The following is a 10,038-nucleotide window of genomic DNA, read 5'->3' as shown; positions in this document are numbered from 1 at the left end:
AGTTACTATATCGTGGGATGGGCATGCAGGTCTTAAGCGGGGGTTTACTAAGTTTTTAAAAAATCCGTTGTTGGAGTTTATTTTTCTGTCTGTATAATTCTATAGACCAAGTTGGAATCGGTTTTATTGATTGATTTTTAAAATCATAATGATTTAGTGCATTAATGATCATAGTGCCAAAAACGGTTAACTCAGTTTTTAAGAGAACGGATCGTCCGATTGAATAATTCTAACAATTTTATTTGTATCAACTAAGTGAAGAACTATTCAAATTTTTGAAAAGGCAGGTGCAACGACTTCGAGATATGGAGGAAAAAGTTAAAAAATGAGCCATTTCGCGGTCAAAAATAAACATTAGGCATATGCACATTAAATAATTAGATATTTTAAAGAGATTGTAACAATAAGTATAAATTTTGTTTACATTCCTATGGGTTCCGTACCAATGTTTACGCGTTAGACGGCGACGCGGCGCTTACGCGCTTCGATATTTCGTCTTTATGCAGTTAAAGCAGTACGATTGCTTTGAAAAAAAGTTCAGAATTTCCAAAATATTTTAAAATAACTGATTTAAGATAGAATGATTTAAGATGATTTAATATGGTTCGAAATTCTATTAAAGTTTCAAATCATTGATCAACTTTTATTGATTATTTTTAATTACTCGAATTTTAATTGCGGTACGGGGAGTTCCAGCAATTTGCCTTAAGGCACGATGCCTTAATTGCCTTAAGACAGAATTCCACTTACAGCTAGTATAACCATAAACTCTTATAAACCATACAATTCTAATGCATTTTGCAAGTTAAATACGAATATACTCGTCATGAAGAAGTGGCACAATTTTGTGTATTGACGACTACGCATATAAATCTTTGATTGACTTTGGCTATTTAGATTGCAACTGATTAAAAGAAGAAAAAAACAACATCTGTTATTAGTAGTAGTAGTGAAATTAAAAATAAAGCTAATGTTCTTTTAACTATTATGATAAAAGTACAGATACTTTATACCGCTAGTCTGGAATTTGCCACTTCATAAATATTGATAAAAAGCTGGATTTAAATTGAAGATTCAAATCTTGAAGTAATTATTTAGAACTGGATTTATGCATAAAAATTTTAATTTTGCGTTTTTTAACAAATCCCACGTGTCCGAATGCCGCTAAATGTATCAGTTGGGATTGATGGTAGAATGTTCTGAATTTTTTGCTCGTGGTTTATTTTTTGTATAATTATTGATATATTTTAAATGGTGATGAATTTAACTTCTGTAAAGTTTCCTAAAAACTAAATATACACCAGGTCATTGAGACTTTTTCATTTTGCACGTCTAAGTACTGATTGAAGTTCATTTAATATCTCTATCGATATTGCATTGCCTTCGGAGTGAACGATTTCGTGATGGGCACGAGGTTAGTGTCCTAGCGCGGTCGAAATAGACAGAAGAAGACAATTAATCACATGTCGACTCTATACGGCACTTTCAGGGAGCCTGCAGAAGCCGAAGAACCGATGGCTTGCTCGAACTCGACGTTCAGCGTGTTACTAGATTACGTAAAAACGGCATTGTAGGGATGGCAATAAGGCATCGTGCCTTAAGGCAAATTGATGGAACTTTCCATACCGAAAATTAAAATTTTCAAATATGCTTTTTTTTCTAAAAAAATTGATTTTTTGGAACGTAAAGATATATAAAAAATTTCATTTTCGACTTTTTTGCGATTACTATAACTTACCTCACATGAAGTTAAATATCTGTTCTACAAACTAATGTAATGATTTCTTGCCGTTTGTCGACGTTTTTTCCAATGTACCAATTCCAACCACTTAAAAGTAATTTATTAAAATATACTAATGATATAATTAGCTCATGTGATAATCAACTATCCCGTTTCTTAATAAACATTTTAATTTTTAACATCCCCATTTTTTTTCAGAAAATCATAATGAACAAATTCAAGTTTATGCAAAATTTCAACTGGAAATTAATCTTCAATTAATTTATTATATAAATTATTATAATGGTAAAAGTAGGTCAAGGCAATTCTTAGTAAGCAACTTAAATAAATGTCATCATAATACTAAAAAATTAAAAGCTTTCAATACTGATCAACTTGATCAATTTCAAATATCGGGAAGTTTATGGAACTTACTTTAAGGCAAGATGCCACTTAACCTAGTTGTTTTTTCTTCTCGATGTTACCATTGAATTATAAGATAACATGTTAATTTAAATTTTCCATTCATACGCTAATCTAGGTAACTTGTACAATTTATTTGCAATCATTTCGTTATTTTTTTTAATTGGTTCGTCTATCTTAGATTTCCAATTATATTAAGTATTATAGACATGCATTATATTAATTTTACTATTTTATTATAATATATAACAATTTTCCGAATTTTTGCAAAGAACTGTACTGCATAGTTTCTTTGATTACTTTTATTAAATAACTTTGATTCGTACTTTTATTAAAGCCGTTAGAAAATCATCTTTAAACGCGATCCTATCTCCTATCTCTATGTGGCAAATTTATATCACAATTTCTATAATATCGATGATTTCTTTAATTAATGTAGCAATGCCGGGCAAGAGCAATGTTTACATGAAGCTGTCCGAGTCGGGTATCGAATCTGGATAAATTATTATACACCGCGGTTTACATATTGTTAGTTACTGAATTAACAAGACAAAAAAATTGATAATATCATGATGAACATCATGTGAAATATAAAAATTAGAAAAGAAATATAATTAAGGAAATTATTATTAAGTAGTTGACAGATAGCATTTTAATTAGAAAATCAGATAGCACTATTCGATTAAATTGCAATATATCAAGATCACTTCTCAATTAATTGTAAAGCATTACAAAATAAGATATAATTTATTGATATTTTTAGTAGCTTGTATTGATATTGCTTAAACCTCATTGAATGTGTAAATTATCTATACCAACCATCAACCATGTCATGATTATCATTTTTTTTCAACATAATCAGACTTATTTTTAATTTTTTGTTTTTTATAAACCTCAACAATTTTGTATTATAAAACTTTAATAAAGTTTTGATTGACAATAAAAAAGATCAAACGTAAGTATCAACTGAATTTATGACGCCTCAAGCTAATTGATTTTTTCTCATCTAGGTCACTTGAATGGATATAAAAATTATTGGCTGGAAGTAATATTATTAGTTATATTTATTAGATTTATTATTTATTTATTAATTAGGTGCTTATTATATTTTTATCAAAGTGTGTGATTATACCAAATGAATATTAAAAAAAAACATCTACAATTTCCAAATTTATAAACATGCATGACCATATTTTATATACAAATACAAGTAATTAATTTAATTTTTATTACATACATTGTAGAATGCTTCAAATTATTGAATTGTTTTAGACGAATTTATTAATGATGGAAACAAACATTTGCCGAAATGTTCGATAAAACTTATTTTAGATCTTAAACATATTTTTCAGTTTTCTTTAACTATGTGTGTGTTATTGTATAAATGCCGAATAAGAAAAATCATCCTGTTAATAACAAATAATACTTCTACATGACGACTTAGCCACCAAATCTTTAATCTGCCGATCGGATTAAACGCTGGATTTGAAACATTTTAACCTTCTAAAATATTTGAGGAACTATTTTTTTACATGTAACATTGAATTAATTGGTCTGTAGGTAAATAAAATTTTAAACAATTTTTTAAATATTTAATTTTTTTTTCAGCCATCGCCGGTCTGTTCACAGTGTTTTCCAGTTTTGTCTTCAGCTCGAGCGTCATCAACTTCTTGCGCAGTGATATCAGTGACCTGAAGTGAGTTTTCCAAATTTTATTTTTCAAATTAAAGTTGTTTTTAATATAGTTTAATACTTTTTCTATTGATTCAATAATTTTTACCAAAAATCGCTTTTATTTTTTACTTTTACTAAATTTAATATTTTATTTTTCAAATTAAAGTTGTTTTTAATATAGTTTAATACTTTTTCTATTGATTCAATAATTTTTACCAAAAATCGCTTTTATTTTTTACTTTTACTAAATTTAATATTTTATTTTTTAATTTTTTAAATATGTACATAGATTTTTTTAGATGGAAAAGTTAGACGCGTCTTTTGAACTCACAAGTATGAAGATAAATAGAATTAGTGAATAAAAATCTTTTAATGTATTAACTTATGTCTATAAATCTTGTCGTGAGCATTTAATTAGTTTAGAATAATTTTTACGTTTCATATTATTTATAAATACAATATACTTAATTTATTTGCGTTTAACATGTGATGGGCGTTTATTTTAAGTTCGGCACGTGCACAATGCATGGTTTCATAAACTAGCAAAGTCAACAATACGCAAATGAACAAAAACCCAATTTTAACACAAAACGGCATACTTCCAAGTCGAGGAAAATTCTATAAGTCTTTCAAGAATTCGCATGTTAGAAATAGAACATTTCGCTATATTTTTGTTCCACAATATAAACACTTTTCGAATCCACATGAGTTATATTTTCGCTCTTGACATATTTACAGTGTAATACAAAACATGAATGTGAACATTTAATTTGCAGTAGATCTGTAATTTTACATATTGTAGCACTGTGAGGAGGCTTATTACCGCTATTTATAATTATTAAAGTAACACTTCATGTTTACAATGAAAATTGAATTTGCGAAGAAACTATAGCTGATTTTTTGTAAATATGTAATAATAAATCATATCATTATTAGTAATATTACTTTGAAATTCCAGTATTTATTAACAATATTTGAACCTTTTTATATATGTATATGTATTGTGTGTTACTACATTGAATTGCCTTTCTTTCCTGGGAGTTCAAACTAAAGTTAATCAGTGAAAAAGCGAAAAAATCGTTACGCTTGGAGACTTTGATTTTATTTGGATGTGGAAGCTAAATATGCGTATGTACTATGAATAAATAATAATTTTATAAATTTCAGGGATGCGCTATTTTTCTTCCTCCTTCTGATTGACTTGTCGAAGGCCGCGTTGTTGGCTCAACTGGCCCTCAGCGCCTCTTCTCAGGCAGAGGTGACGCAGAACATAGCTCGTGGAATGTCACTTCTTGGTCCAACGATAACACTGGATACCCTAGTCGAAGCTCTAGTCATTGGAGTTGGAACGCTGTCTGGAGTGCCCAGGCTGGAAGTTCTTTGCTGTTTTGCTTGTCTTTCAGTTCTTGTAAATTACGTAGTTTTATGACATTTTATCCAGCCTGCTTGTCCCTAATACTGGAGGTGAGTTTATTATTTTAAATAATAAACGTGGTTTAAAATATATTCTTTAGAGTGGTTTGTGGTTCACAAACTTCTATAAATAATTTATATATTGAGTCAATCTTACACAGGGCCTAATAACTGTTAATATGCACGTTTCTAGTATCAATAAAAATTATTATTAAAATATTTATGTTGCTATCTAATCAGACAAAAAATGTTCCATTTAAAACATTACGCGTCAAATCATTACTATTGTATCCCGCAAAAGGCCATGGTCATTGCTAATTGATATTTAATAGCAAAAAGCGTCCTATGAACATACTTTATAAATTGATTTGTGACATTTTTATGTTAGTTTGAAATATTAGTTCTCATTACTTTCTAAATATATCTAAAAAATTGTTTTCCCACTATTTTTGTCATTTTTTACTTTAAATTTTCTTGCAGTTATCTCGAACCGGAGAGGGTAGTAATTTGGGACGTGGGGAAGCACTATTGGCCAAAGCATTACACGAAGAGGACCAGAAACCAAATCCAGTTGTTCAACGAGTAAAAGTAATAATGTCTGTCGGCCTCATGATAGTTCATGCCCATAGGTAGATATGAATACATTTTTGTTTATTTCAATTTAAATTTCATTTATTCAGTAATGTTCAATTAATTCTAAAACGAATTTTTGAAGTTGATGCTCTATAAATATGTTGTTTAATACAAAAGCTTATATGCTCTATGACTTTTGTAATTCCAATTTATTTATAACTTGTCACTTCATGTGTAATGACTCTCACTTTGTCATTATTAGCGTTATCGAGTTAGATCAGTTATTTCAGGAAGTACCATGTACGTCTTTATTTGTTCTATTTTTCATCACAATGGCTTGCAAGATATTTCAAGCGTCAAACTTGACACTGACTCGACCTTAATGTAAGAGGGGATCGGGGATGCGCTATTCATTGTATGTTAAGTAAATGTTTTAAATGAAACTAGAATAGATAAACTTACCTTTGTTCATTCGTTATTAGTCGTTGGAGTTTGCAAGACGGCGGCGATCACGATGGTCCGGCCGCTCCGCTAGTAGGATCTGAGCAACATCGCACTATGACCCAGAATCGCACTGAAGAAACATCGTTGCCTGGACACTTGATGCGTTGGATGGCAGTTGGTGCAGAGCAAATTGTTATATTGATACTATTAGCTGCACTTGCCGTCAAATTCATATTTTTCGAAGATAACCAGCAGCAGTTAGCGGGTCAATTGCGTATGTCTGAAAGCGAAAACACAGATAACAGCAACAACGCTACTACTATGAGAGATCGTGAACGCGAACGTCCCATTTTTGGCATAGGAGATGAAGCAACGGAAGACAAGGCAACACAAACAGTAACTATGATTGAAGAAAGTCAGTCAAATGAAGTTGAGGTAGAACCGGAGCCACGGTCACTCGATGTTTGCCTTGAAATTTATCGTTCCGAACGTGGTGCTGCTGCTTTGACTGACGCCGAAGTCGCATTGCTTGTACGTGCTCGTCACATACCTTTATACCGCATAGAAGCAGCAGTCGGCGACGATGAACGTGGTGTCAAATTACGTCGCCGTATTCTTACTTCCGAAGGATTATTCTCCGACACTGCACTACGCGATCTTCCATACCTAGATTATGATTATTCTCGCGTAATGAACGCTTGTTGTGAAAATGTTCTCGGTTACGTTCAAGTGCCAGTAGGATTTGCTGGACCCCTGCTCTTAGATGGACGCAAATATTACGTACCAATGGCAACTACCGAAGGCGCGTTGGTGGCAAGTACCAACCGTGGATGTAAAGCTCTGTTGGCCCGCGGTGTAAACAGCGTCGTGGAAGACGTAGGTATGACCCGCGCACCCTGTATTCGCTTTCCGACCGTGCGACGTGCCGATTGCGCCAAAAATTGGCTAGAGAGACGCGCAAACTTTGAAGCGGTTAAAGCAAGTTTTGATTCTACATCAAGATTTGCACGATTACAAGAAATATATGTTGGTATGGATGGTCCTCAATTATATGTACGATTTCGCGCCACCACTGGAGATGCTATGGGCATGAACATGGTCTCTAAAGGTGCTGAAATGGCATTGAGGCACGTGCAGAAAGTTTTTCCTGATATGGAAATTGTTAGTTTGAGTGGTAATTATTGTTCTGATAAGAAGCCTGCAGCAATAAACTGGATTAAAGGACGCGGTAAACGCGTAGTGTGTGATGCAGTCATACCGGGTACAGTGTTGAGTTCCGTTTTTAGAACAAATGCTGCTACGTTAGTAAGATGTAACAAATTGAAAAATATGGTTGGCACCTCTTTGGCTGGCAGTATAGGTGGTAATAACGCACACGCCGCAAATATGGTGACAGCTATTTTTATAGCAACTGGTCAAGACCCAGCACAAAATGTTACCAGTAGCAATTGTTCAACGGGAATGGAAGTATGTGGCGATAATAATGAAGATCTATACATGACCTGCACAATGCCATCTTTAGAAGTAGGAACAATAGGTGAGTCTACAAATTACAAATTATATTTATCAATGAAATTACTTGTCTAAAGAGTTTTTTCACGAACAATAGTAGATATAGACAGTATTGCATTTAATTAAAATTCTTGAATGATTGTTGATCCATTTATTTCACCAATCTGCTAGGCGGCGGTACCGTTCTACCTGGACAAGGTGCTTGTTTAGAAATGCTGGGTGTAAAGGGTGCTCATCCTGCGCAGCCTGCCGAAAATGCTAAATCTCTGGCGCGCATCATTTGCGCCACCGTTATGGCAGGAGAACTTAGCTTACTTGCCGCCCTCGTAAACAGTGACTTAGTACGAAGTCATATGCGACACAACAGGTAATCTTTGTTAAGCAATTATGACTGTCCTTTCTAACATACAATTTATACTACGAATTTTATATAAAATATTTTTAACTTATTATTTTTATTCAAGACTGATTAGTATGCTTAATATATACATTTAGTGAACATATTGATTTATTCTATAATTATTAAAAGTCAGAGTATAAAATATTTCACAAATATTTTGAAAAATACAAAGCATTTTACATTAAATTAACTATGAGTTAGATATATTGCAAATTTTGGATATATTAGTTTAATATGGTTATGCAGAGTTCAATAATAATATTTATATTATATAATCATATTCAAATATCTCCTCTTATATTTGCATTACTATTTTACCATAAATATATCTTCTATTAACATTAAAGCAATCTTAGAATTACTTACATATATAAAAACATACAGACATAGACATATATCTATATTAAAGTTTTGAGTTTCAGATCTTCAGTAGCTGTAAATCCAGGGTTAAATAATTCAGAATCGAGCACTGTATCTATAAATAATTTATTGCCCAAAGAAAAGACATGCAAGTTATTAGATATAAAAAAATCTTGATGGGTGCAAAACTGTTGCTTCCATTGAAGTGTTTGTTTGAAGTCAACGATTGTTGATAGGTCTAACTATATTGTGATATGTTAGAAAAATTTAAAAAAAAACAGATGCACATTTATATGAATATAGAAAAAATATGAATTTGCTGTTGGACAAGCACAAATGGAGTCAATTTTAGATTGTATATAGTTGTATTAAGTGTAGCATATATAATTTTAATTATAGAACTATGTATTGAGATATGTAACAAAGTAATTTACATTTAATATACCAATGGTGCTCAACACAGTTTGCTTGTTGAAGCGGAGCATATCACAGACATTCTATGAATGATTCACAAAAATGTAAATAATTAGAACAATCTCTAAATGAATTTGATAACTATTTGAAATGAAAAAATCTCTTAATTTATTACTAGATTTGTATTATTTATAAGAGACAAATTTTTTAATGTATTTATTTACAAAAAAGCTTTACAATATTATTGTGCAGTGATGTAGTGGTAATTATTAAAATAGAAATATATTTAATGAGTTTGTTGTATAAATTTTATTTGCGAAGGTTTTGCAATTATTTATTTAGTATTTAGATGGTAGAAGCATTATGATAATTGTAATTAGCCATGCATATTTGCCAAAGTGGTCATTCGTGAGCTTGGAATGCGGCTCTACATAATGAGAGATGTAAATTTATACCCATATTTATATAATTTCGAGTTTAGAACATCATATGCATATGAACTAAATATTGTCAATCTGACCATTTAAAACTTTCAAGACTAAAATTATTCAAACCAGATATAATTGTGAATAATTTAGATGTATTTTCTAACTTATTAAAATGATTTTTATATTCATTTCAACTCTTAATGTTGAGTATGTAGAATGCTAATATTTGGTACATATGCAATTATAGTTTTATAAAAACATTTGAATGGCCATGAAACATCAGTTTTTCCATACTAGTGTGCTTTATCATAATTATATTGATGTTGCATAAAAACCAACAAACTGAAAAGTTAATCAAACAGTTTTAATTGAGTCCACTCATACATTTTACAATAAAATGCAGTTCAAATATTTTAGAAATAAGCAAATGTGTTGTTCATGCAAAAAGTAATTCCTAGTGGTTGAAAATAAAAGTGGGAATTGAGCTTGCATCACTATTTGAAATGAATATTTTATATTAGTTAACAAGTTGTTAGTAGACCTAAATATCTTCAACAATTATAAAACACCAATAATTTAAGCAAATACTAGCTTTTTGTATATCTAATAAAAGGTAGGAGGATCTACAAATGTTTAGTAAATTTTAAGCTGATGTCATGAAAGTAATCCAAATACTA

The 10,038-nt window shown here is 31.0% G+C and overlaps 1 pseudogene; it reads left to right on the top strand.

Annotated features, from left to right (window-relative positions):
* The first annotated feature begins 3,751 nt into the window (after positions 1–3,751).
* On the top strand, positions 3,752–9,482 carry LOC113381682 (annotated as a pseudogene).
* Positions 9,483–10,038: the final 556 nt, after the last annotated feature.

The sequence above is a fragment of the Ctenocephalides felis genome, unplaced genomic scaffold (genome assembly GCF_003426905.1).
Source record: "Ctenocephalides felis isolate EL2017-DRISC unplaced genomic scaffold, ASM342690v1 CF-g0.4_SCAFFOLD_02993, whole genome shotgun sequence".
NCBI lineage: Eukaryota > Metazoa > Arthropoda > Insecta > Siphonaptera > Pulicidae > Ctenocephalides > Ctenocephalides felis.
The sequence above is the reverse complement of the archived record's forward strand: the minus strand, read 5'-3'. Positions and strand labels throughout refer to the sequence as shown.